This window comes from Cynocephalus volans, chromosome 9 (assembly GCF_027409185.1).
Source record: "Cynocephalus volans isolate mCynVol1 chromosome 9, mCynVol1.pri, whole genome shotgun sequence".
Classification (NCBI taxonomy): domain Eukaryota; kingdom Metazoa; phylum Chordata; class Mammalia; order Dermoptera; family Cynocephalidae; genus Cynocephalus; species Cynocephalus volans.
The window spans coordinates 45975363-45987390 of NC_084468.1; the positions used below are offsets into that span (position 1 = coordinate 45975363).

At 39.9% G+C, this 12028-nt stretch overlaps 1 protein-coding gene and 1 non-coding gene across 5 annotated transcripts in view; one reads left to right on the forward strand and one right to left on the reverse strand.

Annotated features, from left to right (window-relative positions):
* Positions 1-12028, forward strand: part of KIT (KIT proto-oncogene, receptor tyrosine kinase) — a 77202-nt gene that overhangs the window by 12288 nt on the left and 52886 nt on the right. The gene's annotated exons all lie outside the window — the stretch shown is intronic.
* Positions 9756-9870, reverse strand: LOC134386703 (small nucleolar RNA SNORA67). The gene has a single exon (XR_010024529.1). It is a non-coding gene; the product is annotated as a small nucleolar RNA SNORA67 (small nucleolar RNA).

Consider the following 12028-nt stretch of genomic DNA (forward strand, 5'->3'; position numbering starts at 1 on the left):
TCCAAGATAAAGGCTGTCTAGGGACAGAATGTGGTACCCTCTTATGGGCAAGAAGGCATACCCAGTGACCTCAGTCTTAGTTGAAGGTATTAAGGAGATATCCTCAGGTGCTTACTAGGATGTCAGTTAACAATTTCAATGAAAGGACCAGCTTTAGGTATACAGGTATGGGTACTTAAGTAATTATAAAGTCAGTTGCTTTAATGTACTTGATCCAGGTTTTGACAATTTCTTTTATCCATTGTAGTCATCATTGATCAGCACCTCTTGTTTGGGGTGAGAATTTTAAGGCTTACATTTAAATAGACCTTATTAAAATTTACTATCAGTTGACCAGGGACGGTTCAAAAAAAACCAGTAGGGAGCCCATGATTTCTAGGCTACTCCTCAGCTTGTTTGAAAATCAGTTAGCAACCATTTTATTTCAATGTGGAGGACTTGAACCTCACATTAACTTTTAAGAAAATGAATATTTTTCTTAAGGGAGCATTTCAGAGAATATGCAGTGAACCCTTATGTGTCCATCATCCAACTTCAACACCTCATCAGCATGGCCAACCTTCTGCTTTGCCTCTACCCACTTCATCCTCCCATTGCTGTGAAGAATGTCACAAGCATCATAGAATTTCATCTGTAAATATTTTCAGTGAGTAGCTCTAAAATACAAAGACTGCCTCTTCTAAACATAATGATGATGCCAGTATCACACCCTTCTAAATCAGTATAATTCCACAATATCATTGAGTGTCCAGTATTCACATTTCCCCTGTTTGAAAATAAATATAAAAATATAAACAAAATATGTGAATATTTGAGGGAAACCAAACAAGATCCACACATTGCAGTTGGTTGATATGTCCTTTAAGCCATTTCTAATCTGTAGGCTTTAGCCCCCTATTGTTGTTGAAGAAACCGGGTATTTGTCCCTACAGTTTTTAGTCTGAATTCTGATTGCATTCCTGTGGTGTTAACATATTCTTCTTGTTCCTGTATTTCCTGTAAATTGGTGATTTAGAGATTTGATCATATTCAGTTTTTTTTTTTTTTTTTTTTTTTTACAAAAGTACTGTATAGGTGGTGTGTTCTGTTATTCTACTTTCTGTGTCTGTTTAAATATACCTTTGCATTTTTGTTAGATTTGTATTTTTTGTTCTAATAGTTGCCTTTATACTGATACCTTTATATTATGCCCTTGTCTGCTCTTTTTGGAGGGCTATTTCTTATTGGTTTTCTACTGGGAGTAACATTTAAATTAGCCAGTAGTCTTTTCTTTCTTCTCCTTTTTCTACCCCTAGCTGGGGATTTGAAGTATTTAATACCCTTTTACTCCCAATTAATATCTATAAGGCAATCAGCGAGTATATATTCTACTTTTCAGAGTTTCCCCTATTCCACATTTTTCTGATGGTTGTACTAAAACTACTTTTTCAGAACATAACAGCAGTCACATACTCTATTATCTCCTTTGTTACATCAGTCAGTCTTAGTTGTACAGGTGTAAATACGTATTTAATTCTGGCCACATCCTTATATAATGCCTCTCCTGACATTTTGGTTTTTGGAAGCTAATGGTCTAATAGAAGCACTCATGGGAAGTATTTCCTGAATTATATGTTCACAACAGCTTGTCTGCAGTCTTCATATTTAAAGGACAGGTTGGCCGATATAAAATACTCGGTCCCATCTTATCTTTGCTTAGATATCTTTAATATTTTAATGTATTGTCTGTTGCCATAAAGTGTTGTCAAAGTATGATCTGATTTTCTTTCCCTCCCATTTAACTTGGTATGCTTGCCTCGATACCCAAAGGAATGTTTTTACCTTTATTCTTGGAAGTCCAATAGTTTTATAGTATTGGTTGCTCTGGGTTAATTTTTCCAGGGACATGATGCGCCACTTTAATATGTAATTTTAAGTATTCTTTTTATTTCCCCTCAATAAAGATTTCTTGAAGTGTAGCATTTACTACTTGTTCTGTTCTTCGTTAGCTTTAGGGACTCTCATTATGCATGCATTAGATCTTCTTTGCCTGTCTTCTGTATCTGTCACTTTCACATTCTTTTAATCCCTTCATCATTTGTTTTAATTTAAAAACTTTCCTCCATTCCATCCTCTACTTTTAGTGTGCTCTTGTGCTCTATTTACCCTTCATTTCTGAAGTGATTTTCTTTTATTTCTAATTCTTTTCTTAGTTCTTTAACTTCCATTTTCAAATCTTCATTTTCTTCAGTCAATTCATTTCTGAGTTTTAAAAATTCTGATTTATGCTATTCTTTATAGCTTCTTTCATTAACTTAATTTCTTTTATCTCATTTTTAAATATTAAGTTACAGTTTGTGTCCTTCTGGCATGACTTTATTGTCTGTACTAGGGATGTCATTCTGCTCCTTAGTTTTTCTTAAAAAATAACTAGTTGTAATTCAACTGTGCTACCTTCCTATTATTAACTGAGTTTTCCTGTACTTTTAGGAGGGCCAGAATAGCTTTTCTAGCACCACAGATCTAGGGTACCCTCTTAGGTTGTCTTCATGAAGTGGTTGAAAAATATGGACTCCACTTTTGCACATCCTAGATCTTACCCCCATTCTCCACCCATCCAGACCTTCCCTTACTTTTGCCCCTGTTGCCCCTATTTTGCTCATCTTAGATTTCATTTCCAGCAATTTCCCCTCAGTGTAGAGTTGTGTCCTGGTTTTTAGTTCATAGGGATCAGACTTCCCCCCGACTCCAGCACATTCCAGCACATTAGACATACAGGTGTCACAGCCCCCTCTGCACTCACTAGTAAAACTGGAACCTGCAGCATCCTCTCTCAGTTTCTATGGCTGTTCTCAGAATGACCATCTGAGCTTTCCAGTGAGTGGCTGGTGGTAATTCTTGTAGCTGTTGGTAGTTTGTCCCCACCTCCTCATACTTTAGTATAGCATTCGTGGGATACCTTCTCACCTAGTTTTGTTGTAGATGTTATCTGTGGTTTGGGGCCTACTCTATTTTGTGGTAGGGGAGATTCAGTAATTATGCTACTTACTACTGCAGCCGCAGCCACAGCCACCACCATCATTCCAGAATCTATACTGCCTTTTTTAAAAAATTTATTTATTTTTTGATGGCTAGCCAGTACAGGGATCCTAAGCCTTGACCTTGGTGTTACCAGTACCAATGCTCTAACCAACTGAGCCAACTGGACAGCCCTATACTAACTTTTTGATATAAAATTTGGTAACCTTTAGGTCTACCAAATCAAGACCCCAAGGTAAAGTTTTATAATATTAAGTCATAGTAACTACCTATAAAAATAATTTTCTTCCAAAGTAAGTTATTAAAAATTTGTTGTGGGGATAAAAGTGAGTGGTTGTAAATATCCAAAGACTGGTTAGTATGGAAATGAACACTTTATGGCCTACCTAAAGTTAACTTTCTAAGCTTATTGTTTGTGACAAAATGTAATGATTGAAGTAATTTTTAAAAATAAATAATATTAAAAAAAAAAAAAAAAAAAGAAATCGTTTGAGTACCAGGAAGCTCATTGCTGAGTTATTGTTTTGGAGGAAAATTTGTAAGAAGTGACATGCTTTGTCATTGTTTGGTGTGAGATTCCTTGAGTTCTGTGATAGTACTATTCTCTAGTTTTAAAGGCATTAAACCACACTAACACTTTTAATACCATCTAGTAAAGATAATATCATTACTTAATTAGGTGCATTTTTCTTGCTCAGCTTTTTTTTCCCCAGTGAAAAATTTGCATATTTTTAATTATTGTCATTTGGGGGAAAAAAAAAAAAACGCTGCCAGAGCTTAACATAATATTAATTTAGATTTCCAAAAATATAAAGTTTTCTTCCTCCAATATGAATTTCCTCCAGTTGGCCATTGATTTAAATTACATACTAAAAGGTTACAGTTTTAGAATTGGCCTCCCCCGACCCCCGACTTTTGGTGATGGCTATTATTCTAAAGCCAGGTAAGGAAGTAGTATAAAACTTTCTCAATGGGCATGTTGGAAACTTTCTTTTTTTTAATTCTGGAAAATAGAGCAAAATTGTTTTCGGATGTTTCCTCTTGTTTTCTACAAAGAAATTGAGAAGAAATCATTTCAAACAAGGGGCTTTTTATTAAGAATTCTTTGCAAAAGAGAAGAAGCCATAATGTGTTGCTCTAAGTGAATGTCACCCAAGAAAAATTAAGGGAAAGTGAACACTCATTAAGCAAATTGATCAGCAAGTGAATGCTGAAACAAATTTGAATAAACTAATTTTGTCCATTAGTGTGCTTTTAAACCCATCTGATTGTTTTGGTCTAATTATTTTCTATTTTGCTTATTTAAATGTAGAATGGCTGCAGAATTAACTATTGCAGCAATGACCTAATTAGCAATTTAGAAAATTGGTGAATGGTGTCTGACTACTCACCAAGAAATGTTTGATATTGGTGGGGCTATGTGCAAGAACACTGACTGTCCAAGGAGAATATTTGCTGTTTCTCACCCACTGCAAATGGGGGCTCAGAGGCCTTCCCTGGATTACCATGGGCTTTGGATGTGGGCTGTGGGCCCTCAGATGTAGTGCACCAGATTGAGGTCTGATGTGCTGCAGAAGTTGTATTTGCCACCCAGTGTCACTATTCTGGAGCCCTGTAGCTGTGACTGGAGAATTCTGCAACATTTCCCACTTCTAAAGCATAGGGATTCGAGAAATCTGTGCCTGACTGGCTGCCAAATCTTGTCAGGGGGACCCAGTGCGAGGCCGATTTCTAGGTGTAAAAGCCAGGCAGATTTGCTCACTCAAGAAAATCTGTTTTTGCACGTTTGCGTAGAGTTCTAAGATACAGAATCTGGTAAAATTTGTTTTGCTGCACTAATACCCCTGGTTTCCTCTGGCTGACTGTCCTGTGGGGAAGGGGAGTGATGGTTCTCCAAGTGTGGCCTGGAATGGCAGCATCAGCACCCCCTGGGACTTGTTAGAAATGCAGAATCTCCAGCCTCACCCCAGACCTGCTGAATTAGAAACTCTGGAAGCAGCAGCGTCCAGCAATCTGTTTAACAAGCCCTCCAGGTGACTGCTGCAGGCTGAAGTTTGAGAACTGCTGGGCTAGAGTGTAAAAGTGACCGGGCTTTGTCACAGCGGCAGAGCTCTGGTGGCTTCTTGAACCCCCTCCATGTCAGACCACGGTGCAATTCTCAGTTCTCCTTCTGTCAGACTAAGAAAGATAGATAGGAGTTTCGGTTAGTCCAGACAGGAAAACAGACAACTGCAGGACTGTAGGACAGTGCTGCCATGGAGGCTTTGAGAAACGTGCACAAGCAGAGGAGGCAGAGGAAGGGAAGGCCCCTTCAAAGTGTATTTTAAAAGGGCAAATGTGATTGTGCCCCACCCTGATTAAAACCTTTCAGAGACTGTGCACAGCTCTTGGAGTAAAATCTGTTTCTATAGATCCCTGTCAAAGCCTGCCATGTCTCCTTTTGATCTCCACTTTGCACACGGCACCTGCCTCCCTCTTTGCTCTTAGTGCTCCCTTCTGTCCCTAAAGGTGTCAAGCTCCTCCCGCCCCTTGGCCTCTGCCCAGTGCACACCCCAACCCCCACCTCTCCTTTGCAATCCTCTGCGACCTCCCAGGGTGGGTCAGGTCAGCTCTCATTGTACAGTTTACTTTATTCACTTTGTAATTATTTAATTGTATAGTTACTGGCTCATTGCTCACCCTGGAGCTAAATATAAACTTTATGGGTGGGGGTGGGCTGTGTTGTTCACTGCTGCCCAAGGGCCCAGCACAAGCAAGCAATTCCATCAATATTTTTGGATGAACAAATGAATGGTGAAGGCTGTCCCCATCTTTATTCCTAGGATATGTGGGCTGGTTGATGTATCCAGCTTTGATAGAGGGGTCACCTAATGAGTTTTACGAAGGTGCATTGGGAGCGTTTGCCATCACCATCAAATCCTACCACTGGAAATTCACGGCCCTGACACAGTAACAACAGAATCTCATAATTTGATTCTAATTTTGGGTCTGGGCTGTGGGACACCTGAGAGAAGTTTTAAGGGAAGTGACTATTGTCCCTTCTCTCCTTGGGGCTTCTGAGAAGTAGGGTCTCCTTTGCTCACAGAAGTTGATGTTGGGGCACCGTATTTCTTCCCACCTACTTCCAAATCTATTTAAAAGAATAGAGATGCACTCCTTTGCCCAGTTTAGCCAATTGGCCTTGGCCTGGATAATACTAGGGTTTTTCATTCCTATTCTAGAAGATGAAGCCATGGGAGTTGCCTCCCCGAGGCTACAGTTCCAAGGTTGGGATCATTTGTTTAAAATAAGAAACTCAACATTGCTGATATTTAATGTAAAGGCTGGCAATAGCATACATGTATGTAATTTATAAAAATATATACATTGCAAGTGCGGGCTCAAATTTTTTTTAAAGATAGTGATTTTAAGACCTGGAGGGTAAAGATGCTGACATGCTTGGGAAGCTTGCCTTTGATAGAGGAACTGGTAATCTGTTGACTCTTTGCAAATTAATTGATTGTTGTATGGGTTTGTTTGTTTTTCTTTTCATTTTTTACATTTGGGACTCTCTTATACCTCATATTCTGCTATACCTGTTGTAAACTCCTTGATTAAGTGAATGTAATAAGACACAGTAAGTTTAGGAACAAAAGTCATAAACACAATTTCTCAGTCACTGTTGGAATAGCTACAATCTGCTGAGCTGGCCAGGAGTGTTGGTAGTACAAAAGGCTAATACTTTTGTGCTTTGGTACCTGTATCCTTTATTTATCTTCATCAGATGTCAGTTTTCCTCCTAACTTCAGTTTATTCCTCCTCCCCCTGCCTTCCTTGCCCGTCTTGGACCCCAGCAAGGTTGCTTCCCTGGTTCTTTCTTTGGACTTCAAATCGCCTTATACTACCCCCCTTATCCTCCTTCATTGCTGTCAAGTGCAGTAATGACAGCCGTAGTAGTAACAGCAGGACTATGTATTGAGTATGAGGTACTTGAAAAATTTAGGGAGGATAATAAAGTTACTGAACTATTTTACCCCCAATTTCTCGATGTCAAAACGGAAGCTTAGAGAAGTCAAGTTAAGTTACCTTCCCCAGGGTCTCACGTAGCTTGGATTGGGATGAATGCATGTCTGGCTCCAAAACCCATTCCTGTTTATATTATATTCCTGTTGCTTCACTTACTCGTTCAAGCTTAGAAAAGCACCATAATTTCCAGCCTCAGATCCTTCTAGACTTTAAGATATTGCTGAATAAAGTTACAGAGCTGGATCCATTTCTTTTTCAGCTCCTTTTTTGGAAGTCATTTGAAACTTACAGAAAAGTTTCTAAATGAGTACAAAGAACTCCAGACACTGATGATTGTTAACATTTTGCCACGTTTACTTTGTCTATTTATATACATATTATTTTTTCTGAGCAGTTTAAGAGTAAGTTGCTAACATGCCCCCTCCTTTTTTGTGCCCCCTTGAAGACCCCCTAAAGGATACTCAGCCTCATGTTTTTTGAGAACACCGAGGACACCCAGGATGAGTTCCTTCTGCCCTCCACCTGAGTGCGGGCTTTCCCCTTCCTTCTAGAGTAGGGAGAGCGACACTGAGTGTCACACTTATGAACCCCTTAGCTCGACCCCTTAGCTCTGCCTGAGTCCTTTAAGTTCAGCACAGACCCTAGAACACATTCACTGCCTTCCTGGAAGTCGGCTCTCTCTGGCACCCAAAAAACAGATCTTCTATGGCAAGGTGACACAAAGACAAGCAAAATGGGGCTTCCCAAATGTTTCTACCTGTTCTGAAGAAAGGAGAAGGGGCTTCGCCCTCAGCTTGTTATCCAGAGCTGCAGGTAAACTGTTTTGCCCCCTGCTAATTCAAGTCTGTCTTCAGGACAGTTATCAATGCCAGTAACCTTTTCTCTAGCAACTGCCTCAGATAACTCAGATAAAATTCTTTAAAAAAAAAAAAAAAAAATTGTTATTACTTTTGTTTTACTTCCTTTGGTATAAACCAGTCCTGTGGCTATAAAACAATTTTGAAAGTAGAAATAGAAGGAGGAAGTGTGCTATCTGCTCAGTGTGTAGAACGGGGAGGGGAAGATACAATTTCCCTTGTCAGGCTCATTACAAGCAGGATTTTAGAGAAAATTCACTAGTAAAATGTATTGATTTACCCATTAAAATGAAAATTAGCTTAAATATCTATGCCAAGTATAATTCCTAGCATGTTTTAGAGCTAGAAAGCCAGAGAGGCCTTTGCAATACGTAGATCATAGTTGAAGACAGGGTTTTTAAAATGCCTTGGGGAGACAATCCAAATGTCAAGAAGAACAGATAAAATGTGATATATGCATACAATGGAATATTATTCAGTCTTAAAAAGGAAGGAAATTCTGGCACATGCTACAACATGGGTGAACCTTGAGGACATTAAAGGACAAATATTGTGTGATTCCACCTATATGAGGTACCTAGAATAATGAAATTCGTAAAGGAAGAATAATGGTGACGGAGTTTGGGGGGAGGGGGAATGAGGGTATGAGTTCTGTGTTTGGGAAGATGAAAAAGTTGTGGAAATGGCCAGTGGTGATGCTGCATGACAAGGTGAATGTATTTAATGCCACTCCACTGTATACTTAACAAACATGATAAGTTTTATGTTATTTATATTTTATCATAATAAGACTTTTTTAAATATCCTAATTGCCATTTGTATATGTGTATATAAAGTACTTCAAAAAAGTTCATGGAAAGATTCATGTTATCTTTTTTTTTTTTTTTTTTTTTTTTTTTTTGGCAGTTTCCAACTCATTTTATCCAGAATTTCGTGTTTGTTTCCTGAGTCAATAAATACTACACAGAACAATGTAAAAATGGCTACCATTTTCTCCCCGCTGCTCCCTGCAACTGGGGACAATCCCCTGGGCATCCTCATTCAGTTCTCCCTCCACATCTGGTCCAGCAAATGAGGCTGAGTGACGTATTATAGCCCCTTGAAGCATTTTCAGAGGCATTCAGCTGCATTGGGGAGAGCCTCTGGGACCCACATGTGACCAGGGAAATGAGTTAGTGTTTTGGGGAAGAGATGGTGCCTGGCATAAGAGCCCACTCCAAAGAAAAGGGTGTCGGGCCGAGCCCGTGGCGCACTCGGGAGAGTGCGGCGCTGGGAGTGCAGCGACGCTCCCGCTGCGGGTTCGGATCCTATATAGGAATAGCCGGTGCACTCACTGGCTGAGTGCCGGTCACGAAAAAGACAAAAAAAAAAAAAAAAAAAAAACCAAAGAAAAGGCTGTCTAAAATGTTCACAGTTCCTTCTTTTGCCTCAAAAAGTGGCATTTATTCAAAGAAAAAAAAAAGAAAAAAATAGCAAGATGTCCATCCCTTGACTCCCTTCCCTCCCCACTCCTGCTGCTCCTCAGCCCCCTAGGATTGAGCCCTGGGTAGGGCTAGGTAGCAGGACAGCCCCTCTCAGATGAGGTTGGCAACACTGAGGGGCATCTCCTCCGTGGAGGTGGTATAGAAGGTCTCGAAGTCTTGAAGAGTCCTCTTGTCTTCTTCTGTCACCATGTTAATAGCCACACCCTTAATGGCCAAATTGTCCACCGTGACCAATTCTGTGGATATAGTTTTCCTTTTTAGTGGGAAGGTCATAGTTGATGACTAAAGAAACCTGCTGCACATCAATGCCTCTAGCCTGTGTTAAGAAAGATAGTAACTTCAGCATGGGAATGAGAACAGGGCACAATCTAGTCAAAAGGGACTTAGAGATACATGGCAGCTAAAGGAAGGTAGAGGAAATAAGCATCCCCTGTCCCCCAAAGACCTTAGGCATGCCAGGTTTTATTCTAAGTTGCTACTTTCCTGAGAGGGGCACTAACTCTTATTATCTTTTAATTCTATTTTTCCATGCACTTTTTGAAGTGCCCTCATAACCCTGACCCCACACACAGATATGCATCTCAGTATCAATGCTTTCAAAGTTTGGATACATCTGTGTGTATGTTTGTGTGTGTGTGTAAATGTTCACCAGCTAGTCCCTCACTGATGTTTCATTTGATGTCATTAGAATTAGATACCACAGAATTAGAACTAGAGCTTAGGGTGTCATGCTTTTTTGTTTCTTAAAGTTTTCATTTGTTGCCATTGCAAACCTGGTCTCTCCTCTCGAGCCTGCAAGAATTGGCATTTTGCAAAATTCTAAATTTCCTGATAGGAGGAGATGGAATGGTGATGAGTTAGTACTGGAGCACTCTGCACCCACACTGACCCACACCCTGCCAGCTGTGTCCAGAACAATGCTAATGTGAAGGCAGTTTGCACAGGACCTGTTCTGCTGCAGAATCTTGCAGCAGAGGATCTGGCTACACCCATCTGTTTGTGGGTGTGCAGCCAGGAGGATCTGCTTGGGGGAGAGATGGACAAGCAGGGCTCCCCCTTTGTGCTTATGAGGTCTTGGGGTTAAAGCTGGCCTGTGGCTAGTGTGGCCGACCTTTGCCATGCTCTTCTTGACCTGTTCCCTTTGACTTTGTTCTTAGTTCTTTTAAGTTGGAAGAAGTTCATGTTGAAAGAAGTGAGGAGCTCCCTCCCTCCACCCCTCAGTGCAGACTTCACAGATGGTGAGACCTTGTTCTGGTGCTTATTGGATTCGAATCTTTTAGTGCTTCTTATCTGGTTCACGTTTCAGTAAGTGCTTTCCAGAATCAAAACATGGAAACCTACATATTTACAACAGGAGCTCTACTGGACTATTGGGAAAAACCCGCTGGAAATGAGAAAGTTCCTGCTTTATGCTCAGGGATGGATCCTAATATATCTTTGTGCTTGTCACATTCAGACCTTATCTAACTCCCCAGAGACCGACTTAATAATGGTTAAGAAAGGTTTCCTCTCTGTGTGTATCTTTTTGTCTGAGATCAAAAGGGGAAGTCCTGCTTCCTCAAACATTGGGTCGTATTTTTCTTAGGATGAGTGAGTAAGAAAGTATTAAGTAGTCCTATGAAAGTCTTTGCTGCTGGTAGTGTGTATGTACATATCTAGAAGAAATTTGGCAAAGTAATTAGCTGATAAGGATCCTTCTTTGAGTGCCGAATCGTAAGTGCATCTTCACAGTTAACTTTATAAGGTGTAAGATCCAATTCCTTGTTCTAATTCTGTGTCCAAATAGAATTTAAAAACAAAGTAGTTGATTAGTTATTTATATCATAGAGAATCACTACTGTTTACTCCTGCCACAAACATTTGAGTACCTTCTGTGTCCAGGCACTGGATCTTTATAAGGAGTTTCTTGATCTTGGCCTTCCTCTGGCCTAAGTATTTGATTACAGGTCCTGGAATTTTAGAGCTTTTAGTGGCTTTAGATTCCCTCTTTAATTTTTCAGATGAGAATACTGAGGCATAGAGAACCTAAGTGATTTGCTCAAGAACATAGGTTCTAGTCCAGAACTTCTATATGTCTCCACCAGTATATTTTTTCTTTCACTTCCTTGACTAATTGCTTGAGAGCAAAAATAGGCAGTTATACATTTTATCTAAAAGATACAAATATTAAGTATCTTAGCAGACACCAAACATTAAATAATTTTGCTGAGCTCCTCCAACCTGAGAAAAGCTTTGACAGATGTCATATCTTTAAAAAGCACTCACTGGAAGCTTGAACCTCTTAGTAGGTTTTCTTAGAAGCACGTAGAACATTTAACATTCCTCAATCTTGGGTGTGCTTTTCAAAAAACAAAAGCAGCCCAAGGGCATCTTTTCTTGCCACCAGATGGCACGCTTGTGAATCAGGAACTAACCGGGAACAAATCAGAAGGATTGAATGAGGTGAGGGTTCTACTAAAATGTAGCTCCCAGCTGGGCAATGTTGAGTAATTCAGGTGGGGAAATGCTTTATAGCAGAGAATGAGATCTGCCTGATTTGCCCAGGGGTCATAATAACAACAGCCAGAAAAGCAGAAAATGCAAATACTACAGGAAAGGTATGACTAGCACAGGTGACTTATCAGTGCTGAGTTTGTCCATGTGGCTAAGGCAGAAAATAAAGGA